The 19,472-nt window shown below is 39.0% G+C and overlaps 1 protein-coding gene across 1 annotated transcript in view; it reads left to right on the forward strand.

The window, feature by feature from the left end:
- The window catches only part of LOC147343647 (uncharacterized), a 301,851-nt gene extending 282,805 nt beyond the window's left edge, over nt 1-19,046 (forward strand). Inside the window, exon 3 of the mRNA XM_086380720.1 lies at nt 18,982-19,046. The gene's annotated coding sequence lies outside the window, so the exon portion shown is untranslated. The remainder of the gene's footprint in view (nt 1-18,981) is intronic.
- The last annotated feature ends 426 nt before the right edge of the window (nt 19,047-19,472 follow it).

Consider the following 19,472-nt stretch of genomic DNA (forward strand, 5'->3'; position numbering starts at 1 on the left):
TGGAAAAGACCCTGATGCTGGGAAAGATTGAGGGCAGGAGGAGAAGGGGAAGACAGAGGATGAGATGGTTGGATGGCATCATTACCTTGATGGACATGGGTTTGGGTAGACTCCGGGAGTTGGTGATGGACAGGGAGGCCTGGCATGCTGCGGTTTAAGGGGTCACAAAGAGTCGGACACGACTGAGCGGCTGAACTGAGCTGAACTGAACTATCTGGGCACCATAGGCCAGCCAAATTGGTGCACAAAAGATCCATCACATTTTTTTTTTCTTCTACTGTGTTGACACTTTGATTTTCTCCTCTAAATTCCTCCTCCTCCTCATCCCTCTATTTTTTCTTCATCTTCTTCATTCTTCCAGTTTTGACAGGGACAAAGTAAGTAACTAAATAGTTAATTCCACTAGGGGATAGTGTGTAGAAAAAAATGTAAATTAATGATCACACAAGAAAGCAGGTTTGCTTAATCACAAAACCAAGCAGGCTTGCTCAGCAGCAAAACCATGCAGCAGAAGCATGAGACATGCTCCCAAAGTAAGAAAACAATGATGGCATGAGCCCCACACCCTTCCTAGTGAGCTCAGTAAGTTAATGATTCATAGGACACACTCCTCTGGGATCACTAAAAACAATAACAAAAAAAAAAAAAGGAAAAAGTGACATTATACTGAAACCTGATATGATTTACCATATTTTAGTATATGTTACCATCTTTTTTCTCATTTCCATTGCTCCATGACAATCCCAGTTTGACTATGTAGGGACACGAAAACCCTCCTGCCTGAAATGGAAGAGGAACTGATGATGGAAGCTTGACGTCTACTCAAGTATGAAGGAAAAGGTAGTTGAATGATCAACATACATTTCTCACATATATTTGGTCTTTAGCCACAGTTCTTGGGCTTCCCAGATGGTGCAGTGGTAAAGAATCCGTCTGCCTATTCAGGAGACACGGACTTAATCCCTGGGTCGGGAAGATCCCCTGGAGGAGGAACTGGCAACCCACTCCAGTACTCCGGCCTGGGAATTCCCATGGACAGAAGAGCCTGGTGGGCTACAGTCTATGGGGTCACAAAGAGTCAGACACGACTTAACGACTGAGCACACACACCACAGTTCTCAGTGCAAAGTTCCTAAAACCTTCGGAATTTCATAAGTGTTTGTGAGTAATAAAGGTGTCTTATGCTACTGAAGTGATTTTCGGAAAATACCTACAGAAGGGGACTGGTGACCAGGAGATCCAATCACGTGATTAGAAAGTTGGAACTTTTTGCCCTACCACAACCCTTGGGGAGGGGAGAGGAGGACGAGCTGAAGGTTGAATCAGTTGTCAGTGATTTTAATCAATCATGCCTATGTAATGACACCTCCATAGAAACCCAAAAGGACAGGGTTCAGAGAGTTTCTGGGTGGGGAGACACGTGAGGTGCTGGAGAATGGCACCTGGAGAGGCCACAGACACTCTGTACTATTTCTCTACCTCCTGCCCTAGACATCTCTTCAGTTTGGCTCTTCCAGAGTTACATCCTTTTATAATAAACCAGTAATCTAGTAAGTAATATATTTCCTTGAGTTCTGGAAGCCTCTCTCATGGTCCACTCATTCTGCTTAGCATATTTTCTAAGAAAGGACTCTTTGTAGGAATCCGTGGTTGCTACTTTTTGCAGGGCCAATAGAAATGCATGATACACCCTTGTCACGAACTGTGAGGGGTCTGGAAAAACAATTTTTTTTTCTTACCATACTTGCAAGCTAACAATTAGCCTACAACAATTTTATGGATGCCGGCAAAAGATACAAGACTCCTGGGTTGGAGACAAAGGACTTTATCAATTATGGCACAATGGGCAGCATGAGCTCACTGTTTCTATAGTTTCTCCTTATCCTGCAAGTCTCACAAGGGCAAAACACAGTATCCCAGGTGTATGCTCTACACACTGCCCAGAGACCGCGAGCTTAAGAAACCAGCAATCTATCAATGAGCTGAGAGCAAATCTGCATAAACTTTGTCCCAAAGAGAGAAATTATCTTTATTATTTTGGTCAAGAAGCAAATACGCCCTCAGTCCCGATGGGAGACACTACGTCTGTCTTCCAAAGTCTACAACACAGCTGTCAATTCCTTTACTCAGAAGAGGAAGACAAACAAGCTATCCATAAAGGATTGTCTCCCCCAAATCTTGACCTGACTGCTCAATTTGTCTCCCATTTTAGGGTCTTAATTATCTGTGACCTTTCATTTTTGTTCTTGTTTGCTTGTTTGTTTTGGTCCATTTTAATACTGAGATGACACTTTTGTGTCATTATAACCCCTGGACGATGGGGTCTTTGTGATGATGAATCTGGTGGAAGAGGCACAGGTTCCTGATGACTGTAAACTCTATTTTACCTTTCTGAGTAGGTGATCTAAGTCTCATTATAGCAGAGATATTGAGTAGTTGAGATGTCATCACTTTTCCCAACTCTGACAGGAGCCCCCAACTGTATAATGGTGAAGAATTACAGGCAAGAATGAATCCCTCTGGAACCAAAGATGATCTGCATAGATGATCATACCATCTATCCATGCTAACGTGAGTCCATCAATCCCTGCTTTTGTAACTACCTTGCTTTGTTGTAATCTTTCCTTCAGGCCTCATAAATCCAGAACTTACAGTATGGATGGTATCTCTTCCTAAATCAATAACTTGCCTGTCAAGCAGCACTAATCTGAGACGTGCAAATATTTTTGGTAAGAAGCATAGTGTCATTACAGATTCAGGCATGCTCCTGTTGATACATTAGAATGATTCAACTATAAGCAGATGTCAGGAGAGATTAGAATATGAGAGATGATGACTGGAGAAATACTTTTATAATTTTGAAATATGATACAAGAATGAACAATCTTGTATTTTCTTTATTAAGTTGGTTAGTGTGAAACTGGTGTCATCTCTTCTTCAAATGTTTCGTTAAATTCACCAGTGGAACCACTGAAGCCTGGAGTTTCTCATATAGGATGATTTTAAATCACAAATTATGTTTTTAAAAAAGATATAGAATTATTAGGTTATTTAGTTCTTCATGAGTGAATGTTGGCCGTTATCTTTCAAGTAAGTTGTTATTTCTTACTAGTTGCTGAAATTATTGGTGTATATTTGTATATAATATTCTCCAGGTATCACTTTAATATCTGCAATTTCTGTAATGATGTTACCAGTCTTCTTTCTGGTATTGGTAATTGTATCTTTTCTCTCCCTGACCAGCCTTTTAGAAGTTTATCAATTTTATTGATCTTCACAGAGAACCAGCCTTTGGTTTCTTCAATTTTTTTTTTCTTTTTTCTATTACTTTGCTTTCTGCTTTGATCTCTAATAATATCCTCACTACTTATTTGGGATTAATTCTTTTCGTTTTAGATTTTTAAGGTATGAAGCTGAAGGCTTTGATTTTAAGTCATATTTTTCTTTTTCTATCATAGGCATTCAGGGCTCAAAATTTCTCTCTAAGTATTGTGTTAGCAGCTGACTACATGTTTTATATGCTGTATTGTCATTTTCATTCAGCTCAAAATACTAACTTCCATTTTAATTTCTTTTTTGAATTATATGTTATTTAGAAGTATGTTATTTAGTTTTCAAATATCTGGGGATTTTCCAGATATATTTCTGTTATTCATTTCTACTTCAATTCTGTTTTTATAGAGAATATATTTGGTATGTCTGGACTCCTTTGAAATCTATTGAGTTATGATTTATGGTTCAGAATACACTCTATCTGGCAAATGTTCCATGTGCACTTGAAAAAATATATGTATTCTATTTTAAACTTATTTTTATTTATAAGCTTAAGGAGTTTAGTTGTTCTCCCAGGGTAAAGCAAACCAAACCTGAGTTATAATGCTCTAGTAAATAACTTAAGCCAAGCAGAAATTTATCCTACCAGTTTCCTGAAGCTGTTCATCACTGTTGAGATGTTACTAAATAGGACTCCATTCCAATTACTTTGGTAACTTCAGACACGGAGCTTCTCTTTGCCTTGAGACCTGATTTAAATCTGACTATTGAATTAAACTGAAAACTAGATATTTAAGAAGACAGAGATTAATCAGATCTTGTTACCCCCAAAGCACTCACAAAATAAAAAGATTAGTTTTATTACTATTTGACATGTTTAAACTATCAATGAAATTAAAAGACGCTTACTCCTTGGAAGGAAAGTTATGACCAACCTAGATAGCATATTCAAAAGCAGAGACATTACTTGGCCAACAAAGGTTCGTCTAGTCAAGGCTATGGTTTTTCCTGTGGTCATGTATGGATGTGAGAGTTGGACTGTGAAGAAGGCTGAGCGCCAAAGAATTGATGCTTTTGAACTGTGGTGTTGGAGAAGACTCTTGAGAGTCCCATGGACTGCAAGGAGATCCAACCAGTCCATTCTGAAGGAGATCAGCCCTGGGATTTCTTTGGAAGGACTGATGCTAAAGCTGAAACTCCAGTACTTTGGCTACCTCATGCGAAGAGCTGACTCATTGGAAAAGACTCTGATGCTGGGAGGGATTGGAGGCAGGAGGAGAAGGGGATGACAAAGGCTGAAATGGCTGGATGGCATCACCGATTCGATGGACATGAGTTTCAGTGAACTCTGGGAGTTGGTGATGGACAGGGAGGCCTGGCGTGCTGCAATTCATGCGGTCGCAAAGAGTTGGACATGACTGAGCGACTGAACTGAACTGAACTGAAACTATCAATGATTTCTCAAATCTCCTATTTAGCATTATGTAAATAGAAAAGTGAAAGTGCTAGTCCCACAGTGGTGTCTTTGTGACACCATGGACTGTAGCCTCTGTCCACGGAATTCTCCAGACAAGAATACTGGAGTGGGTTGCCATTCCCTTCTCCAGGGGATCTTCTTGACCCCAGGATCAAACCCAGGTCTCTTGCGTTGCAGGCAGATTCTTTACCACCTGAGCTGTCAGGGAAACCCATCATAAATAGAAAACAACTTGCTAAAATAATATATATATATACACACATGCATATTTTGATCAACTAATACAGAAGAATATAGTCCCTCCATGTAGTCACATTCATTTCACTTCTAAATGATCCAATCAGTTAATTTAAAGGGACAGAATATAAACTTCAAGATGGTTTGCATTTTAAAGATGAATTGAAGGCCAGAGATATTAAAAATTACAAATCCAAAGTTAGGACTACAAGTTCGTTCTGATAATACTTAATCTGATGTTTTTGCACTGTTACATCACAATTTCAAATTTCACAAAGCATCAGAAAAAAAAAAAAAAAAGAACTTAACATTGGGTGTTGCTACCTATTTATTGACAAGTGGCACCCCACTCCAGTACTCTTGCCTGGAAAATCCCATGGATGGAGGAACCTGGTAGGCTGCAGTTCATGAGGTCGCTAAGAGTCGGACACAACTGAGCAACTTCACTTTGACTTTTCACTTCATGCATTGGAGAAGGAAATGGCAACCCACTCCGGTGTTCTTGCCTGGAGAATCCCAGGGACGGGGGAGCCTGGTAGGCTGCCATCTCTGGGGTCGCACAGAGTCGGACATGACTGAAGCGACTTAGCAGCAGCAGCAAAGACATTTAAAAAAGAAAACAAAACTGTCACTAATGTTCTCTAATATCCACTCTTTTCTCTTTCACTGGTAAAGAAACATGATTTTTAGCAGACCAAAGGATTTCATCCTTCCCTGGGCCCCCGACATTCCTCAGCTATTCTTTTCTCTTACTCTTTTAGCTGCTTCTCCCATTCTCAAGACAGTTTATGCACATCTTTCACAGCTTTCCCTAACTGTGCCTCTCATTCTGAGCCAATGCTCTTTTGTTGGACTACAGCTTCATTAATTAAGATTTGTGCAATCCGTGGCAATTAAATAATTTCTTCAATTTTCAAATTCTTATTTACTAGAATCAAATCAGTAACAGTACCAACCCTGTTGGGAGGAATTAATTAAGGCAACACATTTAAAACTCTGTATTTATTTAATATAAAATGGGAAAGAGAAAGTCTCTTTAGCAACTGGTGTTGGGAAGGTTGGACAGTGGTATGTAAATCGATGAAGTTAAAGACTTAATATAAGAAAAGACACCATAAAACTCCTAGAAGAGATCATAGGTGAAACATTCTTTGACATAAATCGTACCAACATTTTCTTAGGCCGGTCTCCCAAGGCAATAGTGATACAAACAAAAATAAACCAATAGGACCCAATCAAACTGACAATTTTTTTTGCACAGCAAAGGAAACAATAAAATCAAAATACAACTTACCTAATGGGAGAAACTGTTTGCAACCAATGTGACCAACAAGGTCTTAATTTCCAAAACATACAAACAGCACATACATCTCAATAGTAAAAAATAAAATAAAACTCAATAAAAAAAAAATGGGCAGAAGACCTAAATAGATATTTCTCCAAAGAAGAGTATAAATGTAAATGGCCAATAGGTACATGAAAAGATGTTCAAGTCACTAATTATTGGTGGTTTAGTCACTAAGTTCTGTCTGACTCTCTTGCGATCAGGAGAGCCAGCCAGGCTGATCTGTCCATGGATTCTCTAGGCAAGAATACTGGAGCAGGTTGCCATTTCCTTCTCCAGGGGATCTTCCCAACCCAGGAATCGGACCTGGGTCTCCTGCATTGCAGGCAGGTTTTTTACCACCTGAGCTACAAGGGAAGCACACTAATTATTAAGCAATGTGAACCAAAACTATGAGATACTATCTCACACCAGTCAAAATGACCATCATTAAAATATCTACAAGTTGCAAATATTGGAGCAGGTATGGAGAAAAAAACAATCCTCTGAACTGATGGTGAGAATGTCAATTGGTGCAAGTTCCTCAAAAAACTAAAAATAGAATTACCATATGATCCAGTAATTCCACTCCTGGGCATATATTTGGACAAAACTATTATGCACACTCCTGTGTTCACAGAAGCACTATTCACAATAGCCAAGACATGGAGACAACATAAAATGCCCATTGACAGATGAATGGCTAAAGATGTGGTATATATTTATAATGGAATCTATTCAACCATGAAAAAGAATGGCATAATGCCATATGCAGAGTATAAATTACTTATACTCTGATAATTTATATACAGAGTATATCGTGCAAAATGCCAGGCTGGATGAAGCAAAGCTGGAATCAAGATTGCAGGGAGAAATATCAATAATCTCAGATACGTAGATGAAACCACCCTTATGGCAGAAAGCAAAGAGGAACTAAAGAGCCTCTTGATGAAAGTGAAAGAAGAGAGTGAAAAACTGGCTTAAAACTAAACATTAAAAAAATGAAGATCATGACATCTGGTCCCATCACTTCATGGCAAATAGATGGAGAAACAATGGAAACAGTGACAGACTTTATTTTCTTGGGCTCCAAAATCCCTGCAGATGGTGACTGCAGCCATGAAATTAAAAGACGCGTGCTTCTTGGAAGGGAAGCTATGACCAACCTAGAGACCACATTAAAAAGCAGAGACATTACTTTACCAACAAAGGTCCACCTAGTCAAAACTATGGTTTCTCCAATAGTCATGTATGGATGTGAGTGTTGGACCATATAGAAAGCTGATCGCCAAAGAATTGATGCTTTTAAACTGTGGTGTTGGAGAAGACTCTTGAGAGTCCCTTAGACTGCAAGGAGATCAAACCAGACAATCCTAAAGGAAATCAGTCCGGAGTATTCACTGGAATAATCAGTCCTAAAGCACCTTCTTTAAGTGTGAAGCTCGAATACTTTGGCCACCTGATGTAAAGAACTGACTCCTTGGAAAAGACCTTGATGCTGGGAAAGATTGAAGGCAGGAGGAGAAGGGTACGACAGAGAATGAGATGGTTGGATGGCATCACTAACTCAATGGACATGAATTTGAGCAAGCTCCAGGAGTTAGTGATGGACAGGGAAGCCTGGAGTGCTGCAGTCCATGGGGTCTCACAGAGTTGGACGCTACTGAGCCTCTGAACTGAACTGAATGCCATATGCAGCAACATGAATGTACCTAGAGATTATCAAACTAAGTGATGTAAATCAGACAGAGAAAGAAAAGTATCATATGATATCACTTATATGTAGAATCTAAAGTATGGCATAGATTAACATATCTGTGAAACAAACTCCTAGACACAGATAACAGACCTGTAGTTCCTAAGAGGAGGGGTTAGGGGAGGGTGCACTGAGAGTCTGGGGTTAGTAGATGTAAACTATTACATACAGAACAGATAGACAATGATGTCCTACTCTATAGCTCAGGGAACTATATTAAATATCCTGGGATAAACCATAATGGAAAAGAATATAAAAAGAATGTATACATATGGATAGCTATGTGTATAACTGAGTCACTCTGCTTTACAGCAGAGATTGGCCAACATTGTAAATCAACTCTACTTCAATAAAAATGAATTTAAAGCTCTCAACGAAGTGGGTAGCATAGTAAGATCAATAAACTGATTTTTGTTGTCTTTACCAGTGTTTTTTTTCCTTATTTCACTTAAAAGATGTCTAGATTCCTAAACTTCCTCAACTTTTGCCTTTGGACTATACATTCACCTATAATCTCAGTTAGGACTTCCCTGGTGGCTCAGACGGTAAAGTGTCTGTCTACAATGCAGGAGACCCGGGTTCAATCCCGGGTTTGGGAAGATCCCCTGGAGAAGGAAATGGCAATCCACTCCAGTACTATTGCCTAGAAAATCCCATGGACAGAGGAGCCTGGTAGAGAGGAGTCCATGGGATCGCAAAGAGTCGGACACGACTGAGCAACTTCACTTTCACTTTCATAATCTCAGTTAATCCCATTTAATCATTTTGTCAGTTCTTTAAGGAAGAGACTTCCATCTCCAATTTTGGCTAAGCTGACTTTCTGCTCTTTAGATCCTATGGCTTCCTTCCCTCTTTGAGATCTTGTCAATCATCCATCCCTTTTCTTCTCCATAGGGTCCTTCACTTCAGTTACTGGAATATTCTCAAACCTGTCCCATGAATAAAGAATGCCCAGGGCAAGTTTCAGCTCATCTTTTATTACTCTGGCTCACTCACTTCCTCTTCTGTTAAGATTTGTTCCTCCTTCCCTTCTGTCTGGCTTTACCCCTTGGTTAGGCAATTTCTCACCTTTGTTCCCTATGCATGTTTTTCACTGAACTATAATTTTGTGTGTGTATCTCTCTGCTCCCCACACCCAGTATTAACTACAAGAGTTCAAAAGCTTTTATTAGTTAAATCTCCAGTACCTATCAGATTCTTAGTGCTTGTGAAATAATTCTTGAATTAGAATATGGGAGGTTACAGAAATCATCCTCATTTACATCTTATTTTCTTTGTTCTTTGTTCTTATAGATTCCTTTGAATTCAATCTTCAAAAGAACTTTATTTAGCTTTTGAAAAATTTGATAAAACTCAGAAAAGGCACAAACTCTTAATTTTCTATAACTATAAAAAGTAGCTAGAATCTAAAAGCTACAAGGAAAATGGATATTTTCCCAATTTTTCCAAACCACCATCTGTCTGATTTTCAACAAATATTCCACTTTCAACTATACAGATCTCTATGAAGAGAATTTTGGTAAACAACAAAACTAGCAACCAATAGACACTTCCTCCTCCCAATTAAAAAGGACCTGAGGCCAGGGAATTAAAATTAGCAATAGGAGAAACCATGTTTTAAATGGTAAGCTAAAGCTTACATTATTCTTTCTGTCCATGTAATGAATGCAGATGCCAAGTTCTTCTATAGTTTAAACAATACACTATGTGTTCTGATGTGAAGTGGGAATTAGTCTCTTTTTCACCCACTCTTCACTCAAGGCATTTTTACAATTTTTGGTGCAGTATCTCTCAATTAGAAGCCATTGCAAACACTAGTTTACCAGTTTATTGTGGACAGGGATCACAAGTTGGTAAATTGATTATTTTTAAATTGTTTTTGACTTCTTCACTGTATCCTATGTTTGTGTGACCGGATTAGTTAAGAATATGTTCCTTAGGATGTTACAGACATCTGCAATTAAGTACAGGAAAGGAATGTTTCACCCCCAACCATGGAAGCCTATCAGATCTTTTCATGTGTTTACTTTCAATCCTTGCTTCCTTTGAGACTTTAAAGCAAAAAAAAAAAAAGGCACAAAAAAACAAACAAAAAAAACCCTGAAAACAAAACACTGTAACTTTACAGATATAAACTTGTAAAAAGCAGTGTTCCCAATTTGCCATGGGATTCATCAGTTAAAAATACATTTTTCTGGTTCCTCTTTCAGACCGACTAAATCGGATTCTCCATAGCAGAGGCCTGGGTACCTCTATTTTTAGTTGATAATCCTTAGGACAGACAAGTCTGGGGAAATTCTGTGGTAAAGGCAGCCCCAGAGTGAGAAGGAATGACTAGTGTGGCAACGGAACACGAAATCAGGAATAATAATGTTGCTAAGTTTATGCAACAGCAATTAACACTCACATTGACTGATAAAGAAATAGCCTTGGTATAATACATTAAGTGCAAACCTAAAAATATGTCAGAAAACTAGACTTGGTACAATGCCATGATAGCAGATCAACCCCCTGGCTCTCAAGACTATGAGAATAGCATTCTGATTCCCCCTTGCCTTCCTCCCTTCCTTCCTGACCCCCTCCCTCCCTCCTTTCTTCCTTCCTTTCTTTTGAACTGACAGTGCAGTTTCACTTACTGACATGGATGTCTTCTTTGGAAGAAATATTCCTAAAATATTTTATCACAAAAAAAGTAGCTGTGGCAAAGGGTATGATTCATACAAGGAAACAACTGCAAAGTCAAGCCAGTTCTCATGGTTGATAACTGAGATGATTTATTCCAACTCATGGATACTTTGTAGGCTTGGTGGATGGAAGGCAATCTGTTATCTTTTCATTATGTGGGAGCAGATTTCTTGACTGTTACCATATGGCAATAAGATTTTTAAGATTTTGTTTAATGCTTAATGCACATTGAAATAGTATTGTTTAGGAAGTCTCTGGGGCTTCCCTGGTGGCTCAGACAGTAAAGAATCCACCTGCAATTCAGGGGACCTGGGTTCGATTCCTGGGTCAGGAAGATCTCCTGGAGAAGGGAATGGCTACTCACTCCAGTATTCTTGCCTGGAGAACCCTCATGGATAGAGGAGGCTGACGGGCTACAGTCCATGGGGTTGCAAAGAGTCTGACATAACTGAGTGACTAACACTTAACTTCAGGAAGTCTCTAACTCTTCTGGAATGGAAAAACACATGAATTACAAAAAAGAAAAAATGAATTTCAGTAATGAAGTATATTAACACATATACATGGAATTTAGAAAAATGGTACTGATGAATCTATTTGTGGGGCAGCTGTAGAGATGCAGAGAACAGACTTGCAGACACAGAGGGAGGAGAGAGTGGGACAAATTGAGAGCGTAGCATTGAGACATATACACTGGCATAAGTAAAGCAGATAGCTAGTGGGAAATTGCTGTATAACACAGGGAGTGCAACCTGGTGTTCTGTGACAACCTAGAGGGGTGGGATGGGGTGGGGGGTGGAAGGGACTCCGCCAGAGGGAGGGGACATAAGTATACTTATGATTGATTCATGTTGTTGTATAGTAGAAACCAACACAATATTTTAAAACCATTATCCTCCAATCAAAAATACATTTAAAAAATGTAGCTCAGATGTTATCTTTAATAGAAGAATTTGCTTTGGCAAAAGGGGACATAATCCTGAAGAAAGAGCAGTAACAATATGGCATAATAGGAATCCTTTTGAATAATTTAATAAACCGGTGTTAATAATGATGATAACTATTATCAATAATTTATCCCTGTTGAGGACTTATGCCTACCTTACATCAGGCATTATGCTAAGTAGTTTATATGGACTAATTTAATTCTCACAGCACCTCTATGAGTTGGGAATTGTAATGATCTCTACTATTTTACAATCAAGGAAACTTAGAAAGCTGGCTAGTAGCAGAACCAGCATTTGAATCCAGATCTATACTATTTAATCAGTTTTGTGTAGAATTAAAGATTCGCCTTTGCTGGAAACATTGCTTGTCTGACTGAAATCTAGCTTGAAGAGAGCAGTGGATGGTGAAATGAACTGTGTTCTCTCTTCTACAGAAATTCTTTTTATAACCATACCTCTTGGGTCCTATAACCCAGGCATGTGAGGTTCTTGGTTATAATGTGAAAGGTCAGTATCAATCTCCCAAAAGATATTGTTACAGGATCGGTCAATAAGTACTATAACTATATGTTAAAATCAGAATAATTATAATTTTGAAAAGTGAGCTAGTAAGCTGACATATTATTTCCTATTTTTGCTGTAATAAAATATCACAATTTTAGTGGCTCAGACCCTCATTATTTTATAGTTCCAGGAAGTCCTGAGTTCACTGTGAAATGAAAGTGAAAGTTCCAGGAAGTCTAGAGTCCACTGGGCTAAAATAAAATTGTTAGTATGGCTGCTTCCTCCTGGGTTTCCCTGGAGGCACTAGTGACAAAGAACCTGCTTTTTTTTTTTTTTTTTTTAATTATTTTAAATTTTATTTTATTTTTAAACTTTACAAATTGTGTTAGTTTTGCCAAATATCAAAATGAATCCGCCACAGGTATACATGTGTTCCCCATCCTGAACCCTCCTCCCTCCTCCCTCCCCATACCCTCCCTCTGGGTCATCCCAGTGCACCAGCCCCAAGCATCCAGTATCGTACATCGAACCTGGACTGGCATCTCGTTTCATACATGATATTTTACATGTTTCAATGCCTTTCTCCCAAATCTTCCCACCCTCTCCCTCTGCAACAGAGTCCATAAGACTGTTCTATACATCAGTGTCTCTTTTGCTGTCTCGTATACAGGGTTATTGTTACCATCTTTCTAAATTCCATATATATGCGTTAGTATACTGTATTGGTGTTTTTCTTTCTGGCTTACTTCACTCTGTATAATAGGCTCCAGTTTCATCCACCTCATTAGAACAGATTCAAATGTATTCTTTTTAATGGCTGAGTAATACTCCATTGTGTATATGTACCACAGCTTTCTTGTCCATTCATCTGCTGATGGGCATCTAGGTTGCTTCCATGTCCTGGCTATGGTATACAGTGCTGCGATGAACATTGGGGTACACGTGTCTCTTTCCCTTCTGGTTTCCTCAGTGTGTATGCCCAGCAGTGGGATTGCTGGATCATAAGGCAGTTCTATCTCCAGTTTTTTAAGGAATCTCCACACTGTTCTCCATAGTGGCTGTACTAGTTTGCATTCCCACCAACAGTGTAAGAGGGTTCCCTTTTCTCCACACCCTCTCCAGCATTTATTGCTTATAGACTTTTGGATCACAGCCATTCTGACTGGTGTGAAATGGTACCTCATAGTGGTTTTGATTTGCATTTCTCTGATAATGAGTGATGTTGAGCATCTTTTCATGTGTTTGTTAGCCATCTGTATGTCTTCTTTGGAGAAATGTCTATTTAGTTCTTTGGCCCATTTTTTGATTGGGTCATTTATTTTTCTGGAGTTGAGCTGTAGGAGTTGCGTGTATATTTTTGAGATTAGTTGTTTGTCAGTTGCTTCATTTGCTATTATTTTCTCCCATTCTGAAGGCTGCCTTTTCACCTTGCTAATAGTTTCCTTTGATGTGCAGAAGCTTTTAAGGTTAATTAGGTCCCATTTGTTTATTTTTGCTTTTATTTCCAATATTCTGGGAGGTGGGTCATAGAGGATCCTACTGTGATGTATGTCAGAGAGTGTTTTGCCTATGTTCTCCTCTAGGAGTTTTATAGTTTCTGGTCTTACATTGAGATCTTTAATCCATTTTGAGTTTATTTTTGTGTATGCTGTTAGAAAGTGTTCTAGTTTCATTCTTTTACAAGTGGTTGACCAGTTTTCCCAGCACCACTTGTTAAAGAGATTGTCTTTAATCCATTGTATATTCTTGCCTCCTTTGTCAAAGATAAGGTGTCCATATGTGGGTGGATTTATCTCTGGGCTTTCTATTTTGTTCCATTGATCTATATTTCTGTCTTTGTGCCAGTACCATACTGTCTTGATAACTGTGGCTTTGTAGTAGAGCATGAAGTCAGGTAGGTTGACTCCTCCAGTTCCATTCTTCTTTCTCAAGATAGCTTTGGCTATTCGAGGTTTTTTGTATTTCCATACAAATTGTGAAATTATTTGTTCTAGCTCTGTGAAGAATACCCAAAGAACCTGCTTGCTGGTGTAGGAAGCAGGTTCAATCCCTGAGCAGGGAAGATCCCCTGGGGAGGGCATGGCAACCCACAACAGTATTCTTGCCTGGAGAATCCCACAGACAGAGGAGCCTGGTGGGCTACAGTCCTTGGGGTCACAAAAGTGTTGGCCATGGCTGAGCATGCACACACTAGTTCCTCCTAGAGTCTCTTGCAGAGGGGGGAATGTTTTCTTTTCCAGCTTCTAGAGGTTGTCCTTCATCTTCAAAGCCAGCAACACAGCATATCCAAATCTCTTTCTCTCTCAGACCTCTGATTCCACCAACATATCTCCCCATCTCCCCTTGGCCCTCCTGCCTCCCCCTTGTAAGGACCCTGTGATAATGTTGAGCCCATCAAGATCATTCAGAGTAACCTCCCATCTTCAGATCCTGAGCTTAATTACATCAGCAAAGTCTTACCCAGGTAAGCTAACCCATTCACAGGTCCTGGAGTTTAGGATACGACATCTTTGCTGCTGCTGCTGCTGCTAAGTCGCTTCAGTCGTGTCCGACTCTGTGTGACCCCATAGACGGCAGCCCACCAGGCTCCCCCGTCCCTGGAATTCTCCAGGCAAGAACACTGGAGTGGGTTGCCATTTCCTTCTCTAAAGCATGAAAGTGAAAAGTGAAAGTGAAGTCGCTCAGTCGTGTCTGACTATTAGCGACCCCATGGACTTCGGCCTACCCGGCTCCTCCATCCATGGGATTTTCCAGGCAAGAGTACTGGAGTGGGGTGCCATTGCCTTCTCCATGACATCTTTAGAGGGCCATTATTCAGCCTACAACAACTGGATTAATATTGATAAATTCAAAGATATTGTGTGTAACTGTGATATTTATCCCACAGAATTTTATTGCAGAAAAAGATTATATTGACGTAGAAACTGAGGTCAAGAAAGAATATGAGAGTGTTGAGAAATAGCTTAAGCTCTTCAAGTTTCTTTTAAAATCTTAAATTAGATGAGAAAATAGAAAAAACGTGGCCACATGTTTGCACATGAGCCAGTTGAAAATGAAAATAAGAGGCTGGTTGAGATAAGCAGTTGTGCAAAAAAAAAAAAAAAAATACTCCCATTCCTCTTTTCTATATTAGATGATTTACTTATGTAATTTTTACAGTGATAAGATCATGCGCTTGACAATTCTTAAGTCTTTCATACAATCACTCAAAAGTGAGAAATCGTGTGCATCCAGTCAAATGTGGTGCAGCATATGAATCCCAAGATTTAAAACTCTCTCTGAGGCCACAGTACTGTAAATTAAAAAAAAACCCATGTCAAGGCATATTATAGTGAAACTACAGACAATTTGGCATGAAAGGAAGTTCCTAGAAGTATCCAGAAAGAAAAATGACTCTGGTGCAAGAATCAATCTCAAAATGGTACCAAATGTCTCTAACAACACTGGAAATCAATGGAGAAATAGATTCAAAATCCTGAGGTTTCTAAACCTAGCTAAATTATTGACCAGATGAAAAATAGAATGAAGATACCTTTAAAAATATAAGAACTAAAAACAGTATCTTACTTGCACTCTCTTTGGGAAGGTACTGAAAGCTGTGGCTCTGCAAAATGTAGGATAAAGAAGAGATAGAGGTAAAAAAAAAAAAAAAAATGTAGGATCCAGGAAATGGTAATGCAATAAAGGAGCTCTAGGGAAAGGAGGTTCCAATCCAGTTCCAATAGCAGAAGAGCGGAATTCTGGGAAGAGGTCTCAGTGCTGAGAAGGGTTAAAGGAGCGATAGATTATATGACATATTTGAATTATAGAAAACATATTGCTTAGGTATTTGTCAACTTAGTTGAGGCAATTAGGGGAAAATAGCAATGTATATATTAAAAATAAAACAGAGCAAGTGAAGAAATAATGAATAAATAGACTCCAGCAAAAAATAGTGCAAGGAAGACACAATCATAGTTTACTATTTGACTTCAATGTGAACATTGTTTTCATTGTCAAGATCATCAAAACTGCAGCTTTAACTAGAAATTGTGATTAACTACATTGATAGGACGAATGTTGATAAGATATAAGAAATGATGGCATAAAAGAGTTAAATATTCATAATACATGAAACCAATACATGATTACTAACTAAAATGAAAAAATCGGGCAGTGGAATTATGAGCATAATTGTTTGGAAACATGGACGTAAACACAGGAAGAAACGGAGTAAAGAGGTAAGAGGTACTTCTAGGCATCAGTACTGGACGAAGGGGAGGACAGGTAGGGGAAGAGTCTGCTGTTCTTAAGCATGTTTCGAAATACAATGTGCCTTTTAACTTTGTACCAGAATGACTTTGATGGAAATAAAAACTTCAAAAGAGCTCTGGAGGGTCGTCTCTTGTCGTTTAGTGGTTAACACTTCACCTTCCAATGCAGGGGATGCAGGTTCAGTTCCTGGTCAGGGAACTAAGATCCCACAGGCCACGGGCTTGGCCAAAATAAAAAAACAACAACAAAAGTTATTCCCTTTTTATTTATTTTTTAAAAAGCATTAGAAACACCTAAGTAAAGCAACCAGCATTCTGTTATATATGCAGTAAGCATCCAACAAGTCTTCTCTGTCATTCTGACTGTTGCCTGTTCCTGGAGGAACACTACAGGAAGAGACTGACTTGCAGACTCATTAACACTTTGGATGCCTATGGGAGTCTTCCATCAGGTTGAGGACCACCGCCACGGTCAATCTGGCTTCTTCCTTCCTGCTCCCAGATATTGCAACCAGCCTGAAAAGACGAAAAGAAAACCTCCTACCACTCCAGATTAAGCAGCTACTGTTTTCAAGACACTAGTGATTCCAAGATAAATAGGACATTGTCTCCTTTCCAATCACTGAAGACCTACTGAGCATAATAAAGGTGGCAAGGTTTGCTAAGTGCTGAAGTGGAGTATCAGCAAAGTGCCACATGTGCACCAAAGAGAGAACAATTGGCCAAGATTTGCCTTCAGGCAAGGATTCATGGAGGAGGCGGTACATATTCTATTTACATCCTGAGAGCATCTTCATAGATTTAATTAAGAAACAGAGATATGGTATTCTAAGTCCAAGAAGAGGGGTTAAGCAGAGGCTCAAAAGGGAAAACAAAATGTGAGAGAAGCCTCATAGTTTTTTGTATGAAGGTGCAGAGAAATTTGTAGGATGATATAAAAGTTCTATATCTGATTTGGTGATAGTAACATGGATGTATCATGGATCTGACAAAACTCATTTAATTGCACATGTTAACCTGCATTTTATTATATAGAAAGTACACCTTGGTAAGAAAAATATATTAAAAAATAAAAAATGTTTAAATTTTCCAGATATGAAAAAGAGAGAAAGAGAAAGGAAAAAAGGGAGGAGGTTGGCTTGGCATTGGAGACTGACACTGAATCAGGAATTAAAGCATTAAGATGAAAGCATGATGGAAATTACTGGTGATAACAAGAGATCTGAAACTGACAGGGGCAGAGGTTATGCAAGAGGAGGAAGAGCAGTTGGGCAGCAACAATGAACCAACAAGAAGAACACCTTTCTGACCTCCAGGCCCAGTTTCGGAAGGTCCAGACCTAGACAGCAGATTAAAAAGCACAGCTGTCACTTTGCCAACAAAGGTCCAGATAGTCAAAACTATGTTTTTCCAGTTGTCATGTACACATGTGACAGCTGGACCCTAAAGAAGGCTGAGTGCCCAAGAATTGATGCTTCCAAATTGTCCTGCTGGTGAAGACTCTTGAGAGTCCCTTGGACTGAAAACAGATCAAACCAGTCAATCCTAATGGAAATCAGTCCTGAATATTCATTGGAAGGACTGATACTGAAGCTGAAGTTTCAATACTTTGGCCTTTGGCCACTTGATGTGAAGATCTGACTCATTTGAAAAGACCCTAATGTTGGGAAAGATTGAAGACAAAAAGAGAAGGAGGTGACAGAGGATGAGATGGTTAGATAGCATCACCAACTCAACAGACATGAATATGAGCAAACTTCGAGAGATAGTGAAGGACAGGGGAGCTTAACATGCTGTAGTCCATTGGTTTGCAAAGAGTTTGACGGCTTAGTAATTGAACAACAAAACAACAGGTAGGAATTGGTGTGGAGAGGAAAGCATTATCATTAAAAAATCAACTCCATTATTTTTGTATGTCTGTACATTTTGAACATTTTACCTGTATCCATGAGGATAAAACTTCATATATATTATAATTAACTGATATATTTTAAAATTCCCATAATTTATGCCTGAAGTAATCTGCAAATGACTACATCAAATCTCCTACCCAATGCATTATCTATAATGTTCTTAGGACCACCCAGTTTCTATTTAAATGCTTCTAGAAACAGGGCTTCTACCATCTCAAGTCTTCATGCCTCCCTGTTGGGGGGCCACACTTAATGTTAGAATATTTCATCTTTAAGGTGAAGACAAGTTAGGAAGCTGGTGATCTTCTTCCCACTGGCCTTGATCCTGTCTTCTGAAATTGTGTGCATGTGTACTAAGTTGCTTCAGTCATTAGACCCTTTGCAACTAAGTAGAGGAAACTTTATTGCATATATGGCCTTCAAATCATAAAATGGAAAGAATGCTAATATTGAGAAGCTAATGTTAACTGTCATACTCATATTATTGAATGAGGGGTAGTCAGTCAGGGAAGATTTCAAAGTGTGGGCATTTCTTAAGTTGCTTCTAACTCTATGGTCCTTCATCACTTTGCCCAAACAGAATTCACACACGGCTCCTTTGTGTTCCCACAGGTCCTGCCTGAATCGATAGACCGATGAGCTCCTAGATGGTGAGATAGTGACAGACTTCCATGTGGTAAGTATGCAATATATGTTTCACAAATAAATTAATGAATATAATAGTTTAGGAGCAAAGGCATTTCAGGAAGTGAGAACTATGTGCAAAAATCTGAAAGTCTGAAGCAGCATAGTTATTTGAGGTAAATCTATGTAGTCAGGTAGAACTAGCTGCACTAAAGAATATTAAAGTTGTCAATATAAAAAGAAAATTATTTAGATTGGCTCATACATGTGAACTACTTAGAATATAGCCTTGGGTGTTGGCTCTGTTCGCTTTAGCTAATGTCTTGGGTTGTTGAGTAGTGGCTAAATACGTCTAAGGCTCCCAGAGGATGCTCAGCTTCAGTATCTCCAGCCTCTGACAGAGTGTAGCACAGAAAGGTTAGAGAGTCACTTGCTAAGGATAGTCAAACATATTTAGCAGAGTGTGTGAAGCAGAGAGA

The sequence above is a fragment of the Bos grunniens genome, chromosome 27 (assembly GCF_055505025.1).
Source record: "Bos grunniens cultivar Pamir isolate PY7600 chromosome 27, Bosgru_T2T1.0, whole genome shotgun sequence".
Taxonomy (NCBI): domain Eukaryota; kingdom Metazoa; phylum Chordata; class Mammalia; order Artiodactyla; family Bovidae; genus Bos; species Bos grunniens.